This window comes from Antechinus flavipes, chromosome 2 (genome assembly GCF_016432865.1).
Source record: "Antechinus flavipes isolate AdamAnt ecotype Samford, QLD, Australia chromosome 2, AdamAnt_v2, whole genome shotgun sequence".
Taxonomy (NCBI): domain Eukaryota; kingdom Metazoa; phylum Chordata; class Mammalia; order Dasyuromorphia; family Dasyuridae; genus Antechinus; species Antechinus flavipes.
The window spans coordinates 10967847-10990216 of record NC_067399.1 but is presented as its reverse complement, the minus strand read 5'-3'; positions in this window follow the sequence as shown (position 1 = coordinate 10990216).

The window sequence follows — 22370 nt, the reverse complement described above, 5'->3', positions numbered from 1 at the left end:
GCTCGCTGCCAAGTACACAGCCCTGGGCAAGAGGAACTTTTTCGAGGAAAGGCAAAGGGACATGGAAATCGCAAGGTACTATGGCTACATGGTGTGAGCAGAGTTGCCAGGACTCTTGGGCGCAGGGCGGGCAGCCAGTGTGGGGAGGGAATTCTCTTAGGATGTCTGAGGGGTAGACAATTTGTGTGGCTGCTTGCCAGTCCAGCAGGGAATGCAGAGCTAGGGGAGCATTAGGGAAACTTGCCCAAGAGGTGGACATATCTGGGACAGGGGGAGAGAACCTTTTAGGTGCTGATTCAGGTAGAGGGGTCTGAGGGATCCTTTAGTCAGTAATCCTCCATTGGGAAGACGTGGCAGACGCTGCCCAGAGGGGCTGGGATGCTCCATGGTTCCAGGTGCTGGTGTGTATGTGGGAAAACTCCCAGGGCACCACCTTGGCTTAGCCTAAGGTAGGCTCCTTCCTGGTGGAGGACAATGTTTCTCACCTGGCTATTCCCGACTCTGGCTTTAAGGTAGAAGGTGATTGCATGGTTGATTGTCAGCTGTGCTTCTTACCGGAAGCCAAACCCAGCCAGAGAGGCTCTCACCTGCAGGGAATGACTTGAGTCATGAAGAACCAGGTGAATGCTATTGGAATCAGGTCCCTAGTTGGGCCTCTGGGGTAGCCCTTCCTTAAGCCAGACCATCGGGTCCATTAACACTGGGCCTTGTCATCCACCTGCTAATGTTAACTTAGTCTGGATGCTGTCATCAATTTCTGCTTTCAACTGGTCCCATCCAAACATGGAAAAAGCCCAGCATCCCTGGGGAACCCTGTTGCTCAAGAGTGGGGAGGGCCAACAGCAAGGGGCAGGCCCAGCACAGGAGCAAGGGAATGCTGCCAACTGCACTTCCCTGGGCAAGGGAGACTTTGACCCCGAGCAGTGGCAAGACACTAGGGCTGTATAATCAGACCAGAGCAGCTAGCACTCTAGGTGGGCCTCTGGCCACCAAATGGTTGTTCAGATAGATAAGGATAGACAGCATTGGAGATCCTCTAGAACATCTTTATTCTGATAGGAGAAGCCATCACTGGCACTCTTGTGCCCCCGGACTAGATGGATGGGCAAAGACAATTCGTTACAGGTGTAGGACTTAGGGCACTTGGAAATTGGAATATTGTACTAGGAGCCAATAGAAAGATGCTGAAGAAATATGACTATAGGTCTGTGTGTGGGCTGGGGGTTGGGTGACTCGGGGTGTTTCATGAAGGAGAAGACTTTCCAGGGTTGCTGGGGAAAAGCCCAGTCGAAAATTTGTGTCTCTAATACAGATGAAGACTGAAGAGAAACCTACAAACCTAAAGGGGAAAGTGAAATCCAAAGGAAGGTAAGGAGGTGAAAGCGTTGACATTGCTACTTGGGAAGGTGAAAGCTGCATGGCATGAGAAACATTCTCCTTCTTTGGCCAGTTGGAAGCAGCCCCCAGAGAGAGTGGGAAGGCACAGGAGTGAGTTGATTATGATGAGCTGCTATCTGCCCATTGAAATGAATCCTTGAGATAAGGGGATCCACTGGGAGTATAGTGCAAAGCAAGGTAGATTGGGGTAGAGGAACTCACAAGCAAGAGAGAAAGAACTTCCTGGGTAGTAGGGAAGATGGGGAGATGGTGCATAATGATTGCACCTTATTCTCCCGGATTTGGCACAAAGCTAGATTGATGGATAGACTGTTTTGAGTGTAGAAATAGGGCAGGTGGGAATGGAAGGGATGAAGAAGAGGCCGGGCTTGGGCAGAGGTGGGCTTAGGCTTTCAGGTGCTGATCAAAAGCAAAGCACTTTTGAGGTGAGACAGAATGACCAAAGGCAGAGAAGGAGAAGCAAGGCAAACAGCATGGAGGGAAATAGAGTTAGTGATCACAACTATGGAAAACATGAGGCTTTTCATCAAGGCCTCATTTCTGAGGCAGATTCAGAAGGGAGTGAAAGGGCCAATGAGATGAGTCAGTCATCCATGGAGATGGAAGCAAGCAAACTTGAGTTCACTGTTGTTATTTGCCTTGGGCTTTTTTAGTTGTGATAGATACCTTAGTGAAAAAGGTCACTTGATCCAAAGTTACTCTACATCTGGGACAGTAATAATTTTATGATGTCATCTTTAAAAAAAAATTTACAATATGTGTCAAAATATAAAGAACAATTAAGTAAATATAATCATAGATAAAGTTGTTGTTTTTTTTAATTTCATAGATAAAAGAGGCATATGGGAAATTTCCTGTGACTTTTTATTACAATTATTGAGATGTGGCAACTGAAAATTCCCAGAATGCAGAGTTGGAGATGAGTAACACAAAGCGGACAAGTAAGTTGATGGGAATAAGATGGTGATCAGGCTCTTTGAGAGTAAATAGAGAAATTATAGAAATCTGAGATTATCACCATATATCTTCACATAAGGAGCTATGTGATGGTCATGAATTTCACGATAGCGTCCAGGTATGTTTAAAATAAAAAGGACATTTTATCTAAAATTATGAAACTATTGGTTAAGTTATTAGGATCTATTCCAGTAAGATTAAAAAGTTCCATAAATGAATCTGTGCATTGCTCCACTTTTAGACTATGGAATTTCTTCACCCTATTGCAAAGAATCCTTGACCAGAGGGGGAAAATAATGCTTGTAGAATCTTATTGTGAATTATGAAGTGAAACTTAGGTTGCTCTGTGGTGACATTTCATTTTTAATCAATTAAATCCTAATGCCCTCCAATTTTAGAGATTTCATTTTGTTTTCAGGATTATTATATCATAAAAGATGACCACCTGTTTGTGTGCAAATAATCGTGAGCCTCTGAGAAATTCTTTTTGATGGAACTACAGTATATAGTATCAATCTGGAATTCCAAAATATACTTATTTTCCTGATTTATAGTGATAGATTTTATACAAGGATTAATTTAAGGTTTAAGAGAAAAAGAAAAAAGATATTGAATACATCGAACCCTAAGCTTGATTAGTGAAACTTTGTATGTAATGTAAAATCCCATGAGACTATTATCTGATCATATTCTTTGGTTTTGATTGTCTGCATTATCATAACAACAATAGTTCACCAGTCAGTGGAAATGCCATGTGTGTCCCAAAGGAGGTGTGCAGTCTGATAGCTATTAAGGAGGATATGTACCTGAGAAAGTTGAGAGGATAACTGGGCATGACCAAAGGTAAGCTTCTCTTGATCTGATTTTCCCATAGGGTACTTCTTTTTGAACCTGCAATATTCTGTAAAGAGTGGAATTTTAGCAATTTCTCTGGTGGTTCCAAAACTTCACTGTTATTCTTCCCTAAAGTTAAAAAGAACTAAGGATGCTTTATCCCACAGTTCATGCACTGATTCATTCTGCGTCCCTGTACTGAGACACTGCAGGCTAGTACTATTATACTCATGCCCCTCCTTCTTCTCATAGCCTTTCTGTATAATTGCAATTCAAACAATAATTACTTTTGATCTCAATGTTATGATGCTTTCACATAAGATCTAAGTGTATATGATCTTACTCTTTCAAATTTAAGAATCAAGTCATCTTCATATCCTAAACTTCAAAATAAGAGTTTGTCATCTACCTGTAACTCATTATCTTTTCATGTATAAGGTAAGCTCCTTGAAATAGCTAAGGGTATCATGGAAACAATTGGGCAATGTTATAAAGTACAAGCAAGTTACACAAAGATTTAAAAAGCATTTGGGAGTAGTGTAATATCAATCATTTGAACATGTATAATCATCAAACGGGGTATATTAGAGACAACTCTGATACAATCTGAAATTAATAACTTAGTCTGTTTTTACATCCCATCCCAATTAGAATTAAAAAAACATTTCCTAGGTAAAGTAACTTGTGTGACAATTTAACTTAAGAGTATAAGTCAGCTAGTTAGAAAGAGTGTTGTTACTTATGTGGACATATATGTTAGACCCTTAGCAGCATTTCCTTCTCTGAGTGGAGGAAATGGGTAGTTAGATTAAATAAGCAGAGTAAATAACTGGAAGAAATAGCTGGAGTTTTTTAAAAAGAAAATAATAGGATCATATAAACGTCATATTTAAAACCTAGGTTAAGCATCTTGTATATATCAAAATAAAATACTATTGAAAGGATTAAAGTTGAGTGCCTTTTAATTTGGTATTCATTCCATCATTAAAATGAAAGACCAAATTTATTAATCAATGTAGATGCAAAAATTCTAAATGAAATAGGAACATTATAAGACAAAGATTACGCATGATGATCAAGTGGAAATTATATCAAGATTTCAGGGATGCTTTGAAATAAGGAAAACTACTAACATAGTTGATCGAATCAATAAGAAAGTTAAAAATATATATTATTTCATCAATAGATGTAGCAAAAGCTTTTGCTGAAGTTCAGCACTTTTTAAAATTAAAATTCTTGAAAGAATTATTGTGAATGGACTTTTCCTTAAAAGTCTTTCCATATTTTTTTCTAAATCAACCAACTCATTTTCTACATCGCCAAAATATCCAAGTCCAATCATATTCTATCTAAAAGGAGAGTCTACAAAAGTTTCCCCCCAATTTTTGCATCCCTTCTATTCTTGACTACATGGGCTTATTTATATGAGATAATTTTAATTTTAAATACTCATAATTATCCATTTTACACTTCAGCAATGCTCATGCCTTATAATATGGATTGAGATCTGATATTTCTGAATCTTCTTCCTTTTCTTTTCCTCTTATGTTCCTGACCTTTTGCTCTTGTAAATGAACTTTGCTCTTATTTATTCTAACTCAATAAGATATTAAGAAATTATTTAATTAGGATGGCATTACATAAACAGATTACTTAGGCAAAATTGTAATTTTAAAAATTACTTTGGCTTGACCTACGAATGAATCATAAATATGACTTCAGTTACTTAAAATTGACTTTATTTGCATCCAAATTGTCTTATGTTTATATTCATATAGAACCTGTGTCTGTTTTGGCAGGAATAATCTCAAATATTTCATATTGCTTATTTAGATTAAATGGCTTAAAACATCATTGAATAAGATGGCTAAAGCACAGTGTAGTTTCTCTGTTTTTCTTTTTTGATTAGATATATTTTAACTTTAATTTTGTCTTGAATCATGGTTAGGACCCTTACTTTTAATATAATCAATTCCACTCATGACCTTTATTTTATACTTGTATGTATCACTCATTTTTATAACATTTCTTATTGTTGAATTCAGAATTTTAACATGCTATTAGTTTCCATTTTTTTTCTAAATTTAGAAAATTTTTATCCAGACAATCATGTTCCCTCTTTTACCCATTCCCAATGAGAGTAAGATTTCAACACTACCTGCTCTCCCCCTACTAACTTCTGTGTCAATTATTCCTTTTTTCCCCATTCATTTAAGTGAGTATTTCATTTAGAATTTTTGCATCTACATTGATTAATAAATTTGGTCTTTCATTTTTTTTCTATTTTTGGTCATCCTGGTTTAAGCATCAGTATCATATTTGCTTCCTAAAAGGTATTTGATGGAATCCTTTCTTTCTTTGTTGTTCCAAATAAATTGTTTAATATTAGAATTAGCTGATCCTACTGTTTTTTTTTACCTTAGGAAGTTCATTAATGGCTTCTTCATTTTTTTTTTCTAAAACAGATATATTTAGATAGCCTATTTCCTCTTCAGCTAATCCATTTCACCTAAATTTGGTAAAGTTATGGGCATATGATGACATAAAATATTTCCTAATAATTGCTTTAATTTCATCCTCATTGTTAACTAATTAACCTTGTTTTTTTTATAAGAAAATCTGAATTTTTTCTGTTTTAAATCAAATGAACCAATTGTTTATTTAATTTATTTTTTCATAAATTTAACTTCTAATATTATTTATAATTCAATTTTTGACTCTCAATTTTATTAACATCACCTTTAATGTTTTAGAATTTCCAATTTAGTATTTAATTGGAGGAAGGGTTCATTTGTTCCTTTTCTAGTAGCTTTTTATCTCTCCATATACAATTTGTTTTCGAATCACACCATCATACTCAGCTTAGCCCATTCTTTCAAACCACTGAAATAAAATTAGTCATAAAAGAACAGATATTTTATTATATAATAAGTGAATTAACTTTACTGAATCTCTTTTAATTGATCCTTAATGTTTGTATTTCACCTGCATGTCATATGTTAAATTTTCCTTTAAGTTTTATTGTTTTTGTCATAAAAAACTAAGGGTCTTTTAGTTCATTAAATATCCATCTTTTTCCATTAAGAATATTTAATTTTATTGGGTATGTTACTTTTGGTCATAACTTCTGCTCTTTTGTTCTACAAAATATAATATTCCAAGATCTATGGTCTTTCAACATAGTAGTTACTTGATTGTATGTAAGCATTATTGTTTTAAGGAAGACTTTGAACAAATTACTTTGATTATTATAGTCAAATTAATTTTAAAACACATATGAAGAAAGATAATATCTTCACCCAGAGAAAGAACTAATAAATAGTAGTGTATAGAGGATAATTTTACATGTATATATCTATTTGTACCTAATGGTAGTCATCTAAGTAAAAGGCTAGGGAATTAAATACAGATAAATAAACAAATAAATAAATAAAGGGGGCAGAGCAGAAAGACAAAAAGGAAATTTACATGATCATTTTACTGCCATTTTAAAAGGAATGGCAAGTTGTGTATGTAAGATTTGCAGTTTTGTGTGCAATAATATTTTTTATTGTTCTGTTATAGGAAGGGGGGATCACTAGAAAATATTTATGAAGAAAGATGCATCCAGAGGAAGAACTAATAAATAGAAGTATGTAGAGAATAACTTTATGTGCACATGCACACACACACACACACACACACATACACTACTATATTTGTCTAATTATAAGCATTGGGTGGGAAGAAAAAGAAAGAAATTTACATGGTAATTTTGTTGTATATTTGATACTAAATTTGAAGGTTCATGTACAGTCATTTTAAAATTATAGTATGCTATGGAAATACTTGTTTTATTACACAAATTAAAAATAAAAAAAAATGAATTTCTTGAGGAAAAGGGCCGCTTTTGCCTTTATTTAAATCTCTAGCTCTTAGCACTACACCTGGTATCTAGTATGTGCTTAATAGATCCTTGTTAAAAGACTATCAATGGGACCTTGAGTAAGACAGCAACCAACTTCAGTTTCCTTATCTGTATGATTAGAGTGATGGATTAGAAGACTTCTGAATCCTTAAGAGGCACTTAATAGTTCTGGAGCTAAGATCCTACTTAGAAAAATTATATATCTTCCCATAGGGCCTATTTCACCTGGATGTGTGATCTTATGAAATCACTTAACTGGTGAATCTCAGTTTCTTCATGTACAAAATGGAGAAAATGGTACAAGCAAAATCTGTCTCACAAGTGATTATGAGGTAGATGCAAATGACTTAATATGCAAAGTTTTTTAAACAAATCATAAAGTAATATAAAAATGTTATTTTTACTCACCACAGTCCTGTAAAATATATAGCACAAATGTGATCATTCCCACTTTAAAGTTCAGAAAATGAAGAGTCAGTCATTGAATCAAAATGATTTATCAAGGAATCATGAAGCCAGCAAATGTCTAAGCTGGATATATAGCTATATGTGTACATGTATTTGCATGTGCAGGTGCATGTGCTAAATGTTAAACAACTAGATTTATGAAAAATATATTCATGGCATACTTTCAAATTTAATGTATAGCAGTGAACATTCTATCTATCATTTTCTTAAATCTAAAAATGAACACCCCAATAAATCAAGCACTTATTTGTAGCATTTCTGATTTCTCAAAACATAACAATCAGTTTTCAGAACTGGAATTTAAGCTTGTTCTGGCACCTTTGACCTGATTTTCAATTTGGGTTTGATCATTCCAATTTAGTGTTCTTTCTACCAGACCATACTTATAGTGGCTTGGACTAAAACACTAGAATATTGGATTAAGAATCAGGAAGCCGGTGGGCAGAGCCAAGATGATGGAGAGGACACAGGTTTCTTTCTGAGCTCTTCTTTACTCTCTAAGTATTTTAACAAAATTGAGCCTATGAATTAGTGCTTGACTGTCAGAAACCATGAACATTGGGAGTACAACATATTACCCAAAGATAATCTAAAATACCTCACAAAAGGTCTGTTTTGCTCATGTGCAGGGATGGAACAGGGCTGGGCCAGGTGCAGATTCAGGCAGATGGGCAGTGAGAGCACAGAGAAGAGCCTATGCTGAGCAGAGCAGAGGAGGACAGGGTGTGGTCTCTGCTGGTGGAAAATCTGCAGGGAGAACTCTACCACAGTGTTGGCTACTCTGCTAGTAGATCAGCAGAGAAGCTATAAGCACAGAAGGCAAGGATTAGAAGGTCCAAACGCTAGTGTCTCTTGGGACCTGGCCACACCCACCCAACCCCTGGAGTGACTCGGGGTAATCCAAGCGCAGCCACAGTTGGTGTTCCCAGCACAGACACTGCCTTTCAACTGCCTCTGATTAGAGCATAACTGCTAATCCCAGCTCATACAGTGGGTGCTGTTCCACTTCCCCTTCACTGCCACTTCCTCTTGTCTGTAGAAACAGCTTCACATAAGCAGACTGAAGCTTTTTTACTTTAAATGACCAAAAAGGCAAAGTGGGCTCTAACTATAGATAGCTTCTATACTGAAAGAAAGCAGATTTCAAATCCTGAGGAGACAGTGTGTCTCTAGATGAAAATCCAAAGGTGGATATGATCTTGTCCCCACCACATAAGACTCTCATAAAAGAAATTTAAAAGGATCTTAAAAGAGAGCTAAAAAAAAAAATGGGGAAAGGAAAGGAAAGCTTTGCATGAGGGTCAGGAAAAGGCATATAACTCATTAAAAAATAGAGTGGAAAAAGAAAACAACTCCCTGAAAAACAGAATTTAAGAATGAGGCTTTCACATAAGATCTAAATGTATTTGCTCTTATCTGGCATACATACATATGTATTTGTGTGGAACATGAAGAGCACAAATGAGTTACTGAGAAAGAGGTTCAATTGTTACTCTTTGCTTTCACTCCTTCCCCATGCACCTTGTTCTTTGTAAGGAAGGGATGTGTATTTAAAGTGATCTGAGATGCTTCCTTCCAATATTTGATCACTGAGAGAGATCTCTGACCTTGATTTATTATTTGTTTGCCTAATATATCAATGAATTATAACTGGGTCTGTCTCAGAATTTCATTTATTACAGTACTGAATTGTAGAACCTGATTTCCAATGTATGCTCTCTCACTAGCCTAATCCCCTCAATTCTTAATACTTTTTTTTTTTTTTTTTGCTGAGGCAATTGGGGTTAAGTGACTTGCCCCAGGGTCACACAGCTAGACAGTGTCTGAGACCAGATTTGAACTCGGGTTCTCCTGACTTCAGGGCTGGTGCTCTATCCACTGCGCCACCTAGCTGCCCCAATTCTTAATACCTTTAACTTTGTAATCAACTCTGCATCTATCTTGCATGTATTCCATTATTAGAATTACTTATTAGAATGTGAATTCCAGAAGGAAAATCATGAATAAAAATAAGATGAAATGAAATTTTTAAAAATAGTAATTATAACTTTGAATGTGAACAGGATAAACCCAGCCATAAAATGGAAATGAATAGCAGAATGGATTAAAAATTAGAATTCAATAATATGTTGTTTATAAGAAACATATTTAAGAACAAAAATAAATGCAAAGTCAAAATAGAAATGAGGTATTGAATTTTATCATGTTTCCATTGATGTATAAATGTCAAGAATGGAAATTATGATCTCAAAATTATGGCTAAATAGATTTAATTTAAAAGAGGGGAAAAAATCACAGACAATGAAATAATATCAATACTGAACTTATATATACCAGATGCTATAGCATCAAAATTTTTGAAAGAAAATAAATTTTTTAAATTATATGTGGAGATGAGTAGTAGTGTTATCATAGCAGAACTAGATATAACTAACAAAAAAATTAAAAACAAACTTAGCAAGCCATAGAATTTTACATAAACTTGATATGACAGATATCTCGGGAACTGACTAGAAATACAAAAGAAGAAACTTTTCTTTTCACAGAATCCATGGTACCTTTGCAAAGATTGAGTAGATATTAGTACATATAAAAATACTTAAAAGAAGAAAAGCATCAATATCAAGAGTATCTTGTTCATATCACACTGAAATAACAATTATATTAAAAAGGGACTTACAAAACTTAAATTAAAAATAAATTGGAAATGAAATAAACTAATGTTTAAAAATAGTGCATTAAAGAACAACTTTTAAAAATAATTTTATTTTAAAAAAAGATACTGTTAAGACAACATATCAACATATTGGATACAGCAAAAACAGTAATTAGAGAAAAATATATCTCTCAATGTTTGTGTCAATAAAGTAGGGAGCAAGTAGATTAATGAATTGAGTATGAAATTTAAAAAATTAGAAAAGGAAGAAATTATCCCCTTCCCCAATTAAACACTAAATTGGAAATTCTAAAAATTAATGGTGAGGTTATTAAAATTGAGAATTAAAAATGAATTATAAATAATATTAAAAGTTATTATATAAAAAATAAATAAAATAAACAATTTTAGGTGAAATGGAAAAAAATTCCAAAAATATATAAATTTGCCTTGATTAGCTGAAGAGGAAACAGGTTATCTAAATATATCTGTTTTAGAAAAAAAAAATTGAACAAGCCATAAATAAACTTCCTAAGGTAAAAAAAAAAAAAAAAGGCAACAGGACCAATTAGATTTATTAGTGAATTTGATCAACTATTTAAAGATCACCTAATACCAATATTAAACAAATTATTTGGAACAATAAATAAAGAAAGGATTCTACCAAATACTTCTTAGGAAGCAAATATGATACTGAAGCTTAAACAAGAAAGACCAAAAACAGAAAAAGAAAATTAAAGACCAATTTTATTAATTAATGTAAATGCAAAAATTCTAAATAAAATACTAACTTAAAGATTACAACAATATATTGCAAAGATTATACATTATGATAAAGTGGAATTTATATCAGGAATTCAGGGATAGTTTGAAGTAAGGAAAACTACTAACATAGTTTATTTCATCAATAAGAAAGTGAAAGAAAATAATATTTTTTTTCATCAATAGATGCAGCAAAAGGTTTTGCTAAAGTTCAACACTTTTTTAAAATTAAAATTCTTGAAAGAATTGGTGTATTTTTCCTTAAATTTTTTGGAGGCCATTATATGAAACTACTTCAAGCATTATTGCAAAAGTGACAAACTAGCAGCCTCATCGGAAGTACAAGGGATGCAACAAGGATGCCAGCTGTCACCAACATGATTCAGTATTGTATTGAAAAGCTTACCAATAGCAAGAAGAGAAAAAGGGAAGTAGAAAAAAATCAGAACAGGGGCTGAAGCAATAAGGCTATCTCTTTTTAAAGATGCAATGATATATTTAGAAAATCATGATGATTGAAATAAAAAGTTAGTTGAAACAGTAATGTTAGCAAAATAGAAGAATCTAAAGTTATCAGATTTCCTATATGTCACAAGCAAAACTCTACAAAAAAAAAGTAAAAAAAAAATCTGATTTAAAATAATTTTACTCAGTATAGGATACCTGGGGTTACAATTGCCAAAACGAAACCAGAAATTATATAACTATATAACAAAATTATAAAAATATTTTATGCAAATAAAATCAGATTTAAATAACTGGAGAAATATTCATTGTCTATAAGTAGATTGGATCAATATATAATAAAAATAATAATTTTCTTTTAACTAATTTACATATTCTTCACCATCCCAATTAGATGATAGAATTTTTTTCAATGAACTGGGAACAAGATTTACAAAATTCATTTTAAGAAACAGAAACTCAAGAATAACTAAGGAAATATTGAAAGAAATTATATAAAGGAAGGAAGATTATGGAAGCATCAGATCTTAAACTGTATATCTGCTACTGACTAAGAAATAGAAAAGTATATCAATGGGATAGAGTAAACAGACAATTTCAGTTTCAAATAAACATAAGAAGCCTTTTTACTGACTAGTGTAAAAAGATTTAAGGTTTGGGGATAAGAATTCATTTTTTGGTAAAAGTTGTTGGGAAAACTGGAAAGCAATATGGCAGAAACTGGGCATAGATCAGCATCTTACATCATTTACCCAAATAAGATAAAAACCGATACATGAAAGATATAGAGATTTTAGAAGAAAATTAGAGAAATACAGAACATGGTACTCATCAGATTTAAGGATAGACAATTTATGACTAAACAAAAGAAAGAGAACAAAGTTAGACATAAAATAAATAATTTTGATTACATTAAATTAGAAATGTTTTTAAAAAATAAATCATCCAAGTCAGAAGAAAAGAACAAAATTTTGTGGAGGATTTTATAGATAATTTAAAAAGAAAGGTCATATGGCTAAAATGAATTTTTAAAACTTTGTCAAATCTATAAGATCATGAATCATTTGTGGACCATTATTGGTATATGGAAATGACGAACAAGATACTCTCAGAAAAATCTAAAAAGGTCTCCATAAACTCAAAAAAAAAAAAAAAGTGAAATGTAGCGTGTACAAAGTAATAGCAATGTCTGAGATGATTAGCTTTGATTAACTTTGCTATTCTCAGCAATACAATGATCCATGACTACTCTTAAGGACATGATGAAAAAATGCTATGTTTTCTTAGAGAAAGAACTGATTATATCTGAATATAGATTTGAAGCATGCTATTTTTGTAACTTTACTTTTCTTAAAGTTTTGTTTTTGGTTGTGGGAAAAAGGTGAGATCTATATTTTATATATTGGAAGATCTATATTTTCTTTCATAATATGCCTTTGTGGAAATGTTTTATATAACTTCACATGTGTCTCTTTAATAAAGGGTAAAGATGAGGAGGAAGGGAGAGAATATGGAACTCAAAGTTTTAAAAACAAATGTAAAAGTTGTTTTATGTGTAACTGAGAAAAATAAAAAATATATATTAAATAAGTAAATAGAAAAAAAAATGAGTCACTTCCCCAATTGAAAAATGGTTAAATGAGATAAACAGGCTATTTTCCAATGAAATTTAATTTATTATAATATGAAAAAAATGCTCTAAATCATTATTGATTAGGGAAATTTTTAAAAAAACTCAAGATATCATTTTTATACCTATCAGATTGGCTAAAATGGTTGAAGAGGAAAGTGACAAATATTGGAAGGGATATGAAAAAATTGGATTATTAAATCAATGTTGATGGAATTGTGAACTAATCCAACTATTTTAAGCAGAAATATGGAATTGTGTCCCCAAAGTTATTGAACTACCTATATTCTTTGACCTAGCAAATATCATGCTATTTGGTCTAATTTTTAAGATAATTAGGGGAAAAGGAAAAGAATTTTTATGTTCTGAAATATTTGTATGCATTCTCTTTGTAGAGGCAAAGACCTGGAAATTGCAGGGATTTCCATCAACTGGAGATTTGCTGAAAAAGTTGTGATATGTGACCAATCCAGAATACTGTGGTATAAGAAATGCTAAGCTCAAGGATCTGAGAAAAACATGGCAAGACTTGCATAAAATAATGAAGAATAAAATGAGGAGCAGAATCAAAAGAACACTATATAATAACAGCAATATGTTTTTTTTAATTTTTTAATTTATTTTAAACATTGTTACAAAATAAGAAAAGAAACAAATGTCCATGCACATATAGCATAACCTGAAAGGATTCAATATAAAGCAATGAAATTGCATTTCAAGAAAGCTGTATAAATTCTCTTTGTTGCCTTGTACATTTTCTTTTGTTTTCTGACACTTTTTACTTTATTTTCTCTTTCCCTCTCGCTAAAAAGACTATTATTAAATGGGGATAGATACGTATACATGTACTAATATACATAAATGTGAGATTTTACAATTTCCACTTGTAATGTATTTCTCTGAAGTAGATATTGTCTTCTGTCTTAAATCTAAATCTTTCTATGTTTTTCTAACTCAATCAGCTCATTTTCTACATCACCACAATATTCCAGTCCAATTGTATTCTATCTAAAAGGAGAGTCTACAAAAGTTTCTCCCCAATTTTTTGCATGCCTTCTGTTCTTGACTACATGGGTTTATTTATATAAGATAATTTTAATTTAAAATAATCATAATTATCCATTATACATTTTAACAATGCTCATGCCTTATAATATGGATTGAGATCTGATACTTCTGAATCTTCTTCCTTTTTTTTTCCTCTTAAGTTCCTGACCTTTTGTTCTTATAAATGAACTTTGCTGTTATTTTTTCTAACTCAGTAAGATATTTTGAAATAATTTAATTAGAATAGCATTACATAAATAGACTAGTTAGGTAAAATTGTAATTTTAAAAATTATTTTTCCTTGACCTACCGATGAACCATAAATATTACTTCAATTACTTAGATCTGACTTTATTTGCATACAAATTGTCTTATGTTTATATTCATATAGAACCTGTGTCTGTTTTGGCAGGTATACTCTCAGATATTTCATATTGCCTATTTAATTTAAATGGCTTAAAACACCATTGAATAATATTGCTGAAGCACAGTGTAGTTTCCCTATTTTTCTCTTTTGATTAAATATATTTTGTCTAGAATCATGATTAACACCCTTGCTTTTTATATAATAAATTCCATTCATGACCTTTATTTTATACTTGTGTGTAACTCGTTTTTATAACATTTCCTATTGTTGAATTCAAATTTTTAATGTTATCAGTTTCCATTTTATGGGTAAATTCATCCCATTCACATTCTAAGTTATAATTACATGTTGTATGTTTTGCTCCTTCACATTTTTCTTCATTATTCTTTTCACCTTATTCTTAGCCTTTCTCACCTCTCTGCTTTACTTCCATCTGCCACCCTGTTCCCCTATTCCTTAAACTACCCATTCCTCCAAGGATCCTTTCCTTAAACTCTCTCTCCGAAGGCTATCCCCTTGCCTTCTTTTTTTTCTAAATTTAGAAAATTTTTATCCAGACAAACATATTGTTCCCTCTTTAACCCATTCCCAATGAGAGTAAGATTTTAACACTACCTGCTCTCCCCCTACTAACTTCTGCATCAGTTATTCTTTTTTTCCATTCATTTATGTAAGATAATTGTTTCTTTTTATCTCTCCATACACAATTTGTTTTAGAATCACATCATCATACTCAGTTTAGCCCATTCTTTCAAATCACTCAAATAAAAATTACAGTCATAAAAGAACTGATATTCATATGAAAGAGTGTTCCAAATCATTATTGATCAGAGAAATGCAAATTAAGACAACTCTGAGATACCACTACACACCTGTCAGATTGGCTAAGATGACAGGAAAAAATAATGATGAATGTTGGAGGGGATGCGGAAAAACTGGGACACTAATGCATTGTTGGTGGAGTTGTGAATGAATCCAACCATTCTGGAGAGCAATCTGGAATTATGCCCAAAAAGTTATCAAATTGTGCATACCCTTTGATCCAGCAGTGTTTCTATTGGGCTTATATCCCAAGGAAATACTAAAGAAGGGAAAGGGACCTGTATGTGCCAAAATGTTTGTAGCAGCCCTGTTTGTAGTGGCTAGAAACTGGAAAATGAATGGATGCCCATCAATTGGAGAATGGCTGGGTAAATTGTGGTATATGAATGTTATGGAATATTATTGTTCTGTAAGAAATGACCAGCAGGATGAATACAGAGAGGACTGGCGAGACTTACATGAACTGATGCTAAGTGAAATGAGCAGAACCAGGAGATCATTATACACTTCGACAACGATATTGTATGAGGACATATTTTGATGGAAGTGGATTTCTTTGACAAAGAGACCTAACTGAGTTTCAATGGATAAATGACGGACAGAAGCAGCTACACCCAAAGAAAGAACACTGGGAAACGAATGTGAACTATCTGCATTTTTGTTTTTCTTCCCGGGTTATTTTTACCTTCTGAATCCAATTCTCCCTGTGCAACAAGAGAACTGTTCGGTTCTGCAAACATATATTGTATCTAGGATATACTGCAACATATCTAACATATATAAAACTGCTTGCCAACTAGGGGAGGGGGTGGAGGGAGGGAGGGGAAAAATCGGAACAGAAACAAGTGCAAGGGATAATGTTGTAAAAAAAAATTACCCTGGCATGGATTCTGTCAATATAAAGTAATTATTAAATAAAATTTAAATAAATGAATGAATAAATAAATAAAAGAACTGATATTTTAACATATAAGAAATAAATGAATTGACTTTATTGAATCTCTTTTAATTGATCCTTAATGTTTATATTTCACCAGGATGTTATATGTTAAATTTTCTTTTAAATTTTGCTGTTTTTGTAATAAATAACTAAGTATCTTTCAATTCATTAAGTGTCTATTTTTTCCATTAAGGATTATATTTAATTTTGTTGAGTATGCTACCCTTGGTCATATCCTCAGCTCTTTTGCTGAATAAGATATAGTATTCCATAATCTATGGTTTTTCAATATAGTAGTTGCAAAAGTAGAATTGTTCAAATGGAAAAGGAGATACAAAAGCATATTACAGAAAATGATTCCTTCAAAATTGAAATTAAGCAAGTGGAAGCTTATGAGACATTGAGACACAATAAAGCAAAATCAAAAGACAAAACAGAAGAAAATATAAAATATTTCATTGGAAAAAGAAATAACTTGGAAAATACATCCAGGAAAGATAATTTAAGAATTGTTAGACTACCTGAAAGCTATGATCAAAAAAGAGCCTAGAGTTACCTTTCAAGAAATTATCAAGGAAAATTTCCCTGATGTTCTAGAATCAGATGCTAAAATCTAAATAGAAAACTTTCATCAGTCATTTCCTGAAAGCAACTTTAAAATGAAAACTCCCAGGGAACATTATAGCCAAGGTCAAACATAAAATACTTCAAGGAACCAAAAAGAAACAACTCAAATATCTCAGATACATAGTCACAACCCACAAGATCTACCATTTTCTTCATTAAAGGATCAGAGGACTCAAACTGTTGTATTCCAGAGTACAAAAGAGTAACAATTACAACCAAGAAATCCCTAAACAATGAGACTGAGTATAATATTTCAAGGGGAAATGGACATTTAATGAAATAAAGGGTTTTTCTGCATTCCTGTTGAAACAACCCAATCTGAATAATTTGCCTTCAAATTCAAGTTTCAAGAGAAGAATAAAAAAGTAAACAAAAAAGAAATCATAAAGGATTCAATAAGGTTGAATTATTTGCTTTCCTAGGAAAAATTATACTTGTAACTCCTAAAAACTTTCTCATCATTAGGGAAGCTAGAAGGAGTAAACATAGACAGAGGGTGTGGATTGCATTGAATATAATGAGATCATTATCTTTTTTTAAAAAATTAAAATTAAATTAAGTGAGAATGAGGAATGTACTGGGAGAAAGGGAAAGAAAAGAGTAGAAAGGAATAAACGATGTGACATAAAAGAGGTACAAAAGAGCTTTTACAATGGAGGTGAAGATAAGGATGATGAGGGGAGCAAGTGAACATTAGTCTCATAGGAATTTATTCAAAGAAGAAATGGTAGACACACTCACTTGGGTGTAGAAATCTACTTTACCATACAATACAATAAAGTAAGAGGGGGAAGGGGAAAAGAAAAGAGGACTGATAAAAGAAATGATGAGCAGAATGCTCTCAGGAAAAAAAAAACTGAAAATATGTAAAGTGAAATGAGCAGAACCAAGAGAAGACTGTATACACTAGGAGCAATATTGTATGATAATTAAATGTGAATGACAGTGATTCTCAGGAACACAATGATTCAGACAATCCTGAAGGATTTGTGATGAAAAATGCTATTTCTAGAGAAAGAACTGGTGGAGTCTAAATGCAGATTGAAGCATACTTTTTTAAACTTTTTTATTTATCTTGGGTGGGTTTTGTCTTTTTTTTTTTTTAGTATGACTAACATGTAGATATGTGGATAAATCTTTTCTGGAAGACTAACATGTAAATATGTGGATAAATCTTTTCTGGAAGAGGCAACTTGATCTGACAAGCACTAGAGCCTCAGATCTCCTGTTTTAATTGAGCAATACAATACTGGGTATCACTCTGGAAGGCACAGATCTTCTCTTCTGACCGTTCCTCATTTTAAAAAATTATATTTCAAGTTTTCTTAACTTCAGCATCTTGGAAAGTTTGATTACCCATGGGAACTTGGCCAGGATCTTAATTCCAGACTTTTATTTTTTACCAAGTGGGCTAGCTAAATTAAAAACCTTAGACTTTAATCAGATTTTTTTTTTTTTTTTGCTGAGGCAATTGGGGTTAAGTGACTTGCCCAGGGTCACCCAGCTAGGAAGTGTTAAGTGTCCGAGACCAGATTTGAACTCAGGTCCTCCTGACTTCAGAGCTGGTGCTTTATCCACTGTGCCACCTAGCTGCCCCTTTAATAAAATTCTAATCTTAATTTTATATAGGACTTGTCAGTTTCAAAGTATGTGTTTTCACTCATGAGTGAACTTTCCCTTTGGAACCTTTATTGGGGTCTCCATTCTGTGACCCTTTCAGCCTCAGTCATTAATCAATGTTAGTCTTTCAAAAGCTTTGTCTGTCCTGACAGATATATGTAAAATCCTTACAATTGGGAACTTTCATAGCTGAGCACTACTTGTATCCAACACCCATTTCTATACAAAAGGGTATCTGATCTGGGTGTTCAGGGGAATGGTATATCACAAATCCTTTCCCATGTCCTGGTGCATCTCTTCAATGAGTCACAGGTCATGGAGAGTAGCCATAGAAGGAGGCTTTCTTTTCCTGAAGGAAAAAATGATGGAACAGATAACTATCCTCAGAGTCAATATGACCTAGATTCAAGTCCAATATCTGAAATATACTGTCCATGGTCCTGGAGCAATTTTTTGCCTCTTATATCCCAGTAATTGGCAGGAAAGGTGTTGATCTGTGTGAGTGAATGGATTTTGTTGATGAGTTTTCCACACCAAAAAAATAGATTTAAAAAATCATCCCAGGTTCCCCTCAAGGACCAGAGACCACTATGCTTGTTGACTCCCACCTTATTGGGAAAGATTATAAGGAAAGCAGGTGTCTGCCATTGAGTGAGTGATATAGGCTTAGCCCATTCCTCTACAAATAAATATAGCTAGTATAATTAATATGATCCCACCTTCCAATCCTATGACCACAAAGGAGCTACACCATGTCCTGTGCACCTTTAATAACTCATGGATTGTAAAAAAGAATGTTTGCAACAGCTCTTTTTGTGGTTGGGTCTTCAATTGAATTGAATTGAAAAATTAGTGAATGCCCATTGATTGGGGAATGACTTAAGTTATAGTATAGGAAAGTAATGGAATATTCTATAAGAAATTAAGACTTATTTCAGAAAATCCTGGAGAGACTTGTATGAACTGATGCTGAGTGAAGTGAGTAAAAGCAGGAAAACATTGTACACAGCAACACTAAGATTGTGTGATGATCAATTATTATACTTAGCTTTTCTCAATAAGTCAGTGATCCAAGGCAATTCCAATAAACTTTGGATGGAAAATGCCATCTGCAAGCAGTTAAAGAATATGGAGCCTGAATGTGAATCAAAACATAACTACTTTGACCTTTTTATTCTTTCTCATGGTTTTTGTCTCATTCTGATTTTTCTCTTCCAACATGATTTGTTAAAAATGAATGTACACTGATATGAGATTGCTTGCTAGCATAGGGGCAATAAGGGAGGAAGGAGGAAAAATTGGAATTCAAAATCTTACAAAAATGTTGAAAACTATATATGTAGTTGGAAAAATATACTATTAAAATTTTCAAAATAACTTACTCATGGTTGGATATAGTACAAAAGTGATGCTTGCTTAAAGTTTCTCAGCTGTCTTTGTTCTCTTGAGAATAAAGTAAGACTATTCCTGGTTGCTACCATCAGTCATATAAGACCTAGAATTCTGGAAAGGTTTAGGGATCTCCTACATGAATACCTTTGCTGGAAATGTGGGCACACAAACCCATGTATTAATTCTGCAGATACCATCAATGATAAGCCTGTCGATGAGCCTTCTAGAATTAGACTGAAGGCATTTATGCTTCTATTCTTTTCTCAACTCTAGAATCAACTTGAGGGGAGGTATGGTTGGGGGAGTGAGTTATGTAGGTGCATCATAAAATAATGCTGGGGTCAATGTAGATGGATTAGTTATAGACACATCAGTTGCAAGAAGAGTGTTTTTGATCAGAGAAATGCAAATTAAGACAACTCTGAGATATCACTACACACCTGTCAGATTGGCTAAGATGACAGGAAAAAATAATGATGAATGTTGGAGGGGATGCGGGAAAACGGGGACACTGATGCATTGTTGGTGGAGTTGTGAACGAATCCAACCATTCTGGAGAGCAATCTGGAATTATGCCCCAAAAGTTATCAAACTGTGCATACCCTTTGATCCAGCAGTGTTTCTATTGGGCTTATACCCCAAAGAGATACTAAAAAAGGGAAAGGGACCTGTATGTGCCAAAATGTTTGTAGCACCCCTGTTTGTAGTGGATAGAAACTGGAAAATGAATGGATGCCCATCAATTGGAGAATGGCTGGGTAAATTGTGGTATATGAATGTTATGGAATATTATTGCTCTGTAAGGAATGACCAGCAGGATGAATACAGAGAGGCTTGGAGAGACCTACATGGACTGATGCTAAGTGAGATGAGCAGAACCAGGAGATCATTATACACTTCGACGACGATATGGTATGAGGATGTATTCTGATGGAAGTGGATTTCTATGACAAAGAGACCTGAGTTTCAATGGATAAATGGACAGAAACAGCTACACCCAAAGAAGGAACACTGGGAAACAAATGTGAACTATTTGCATTTTTGATTTTCTTCCCGAGTTATTTTTACCTTCTGAATCCAATTCTCCCTGTGCAACAGGAGAACTGTTCGGTTCTGCAAATATGTATTGTATCTAGGATATACTGCAACATATTTAACATATATAGGACTGCTTGCCATCTTGGGGGGGGGAGGGGGTGGAAGGAGGGAGGGGAAAAAACGAAACATAAGCTAGTGCAAGGGATAATGTTGTAAAAAAATTACCCTGGCATGGATTCTGTCAATACAAAGTTATTAACTAAAATAAAATTTAAATTAAAAAAAAGAAGAGTATTTTTGCTGTATTTCAACTTTTGCATGAGGTTATAGTATATTTGGAATGAAAATATCCATGCATGCTTCTTGTGTGGAGCTTTGAGAGTTTCAAAGATATATTTGGGACTTGCAAGAGTAAGTGGTAGAACACTTTGGACAGGGATGGCCTGAAATTTGACTGCTGGAGTACCCTTCTTCCCATCCCCACCTTCTTCTATACCATGGAATGAACAATGAGATTAAGACTGAAAGATGGCATTCTATTTCATGATATCTATTTGAACTGTAGATTTCCAAGCCACTACAGGTGTGTGATTTGTAAGGCTGGCTCCAGAAGTCTGGCTAGATCCTCTCTAGATTTTTAGAAAGATTGAGAAGACATATAAGGTGCATAACTCTAGAGCTCCCAAAAAAACTCCCTAAAAGCAAATTATTTTTCATTTTGGTCTTTATGTTCTCATTGACACACACTAGGTATGTAATACTTGCTGATCAATTTAGTATCTACCAATGAAGGGAATACCCACATTGAATCATGGATATAATTTTGATGCCTAATTATCCCAAATCTGTTAAGGGGCAGGTCAATTCTCCGAGAGCCTCCAGAGATGTGGATCATAGCATCTAAAGGAGTTGCAGGGCAGCCTTTGCTGACACAGGTATTGTGGACTGGGAATGAGATAAATTGGAGGCAGGGGGAAGAGGAGAGAAGTCAGACAACAGCAAAATCCTCTCAGACATGTCAGAGAACGCCAAAAGCCTCTCAGTCACCTTGTATCATCCTCACACAAAAGGAGATTCATTCTGGGTTGCATCTCCAGCAGCCACTGTCAGGTGGCTCCCTGTATTCCAACAGCTCTCATATATTCTAACACAAATCCTTACCTTCTACAAACAGCATTCACTTCTTTTTCATAAAATTATAGGTTTAGAGTTGGATAGGACTTTGGCTTTCAAGTCCAACCCCCTCATTTTACAGATGAAGAGACTGAAGCACAGAGATAGTGGCTTCTGTCTAGGGTAACAAAGCTTTTAGTCATTTCCTATTGTGTGCAATTCTTTGACTCCTTTAGGGATTTTCTTGGCAAAGAACTGAAGACGTCGTTTGTCATTTTCTTTTCCAACTCGTTTTACAGATGAGGAAGCTAAACCAATTGTTAAGTG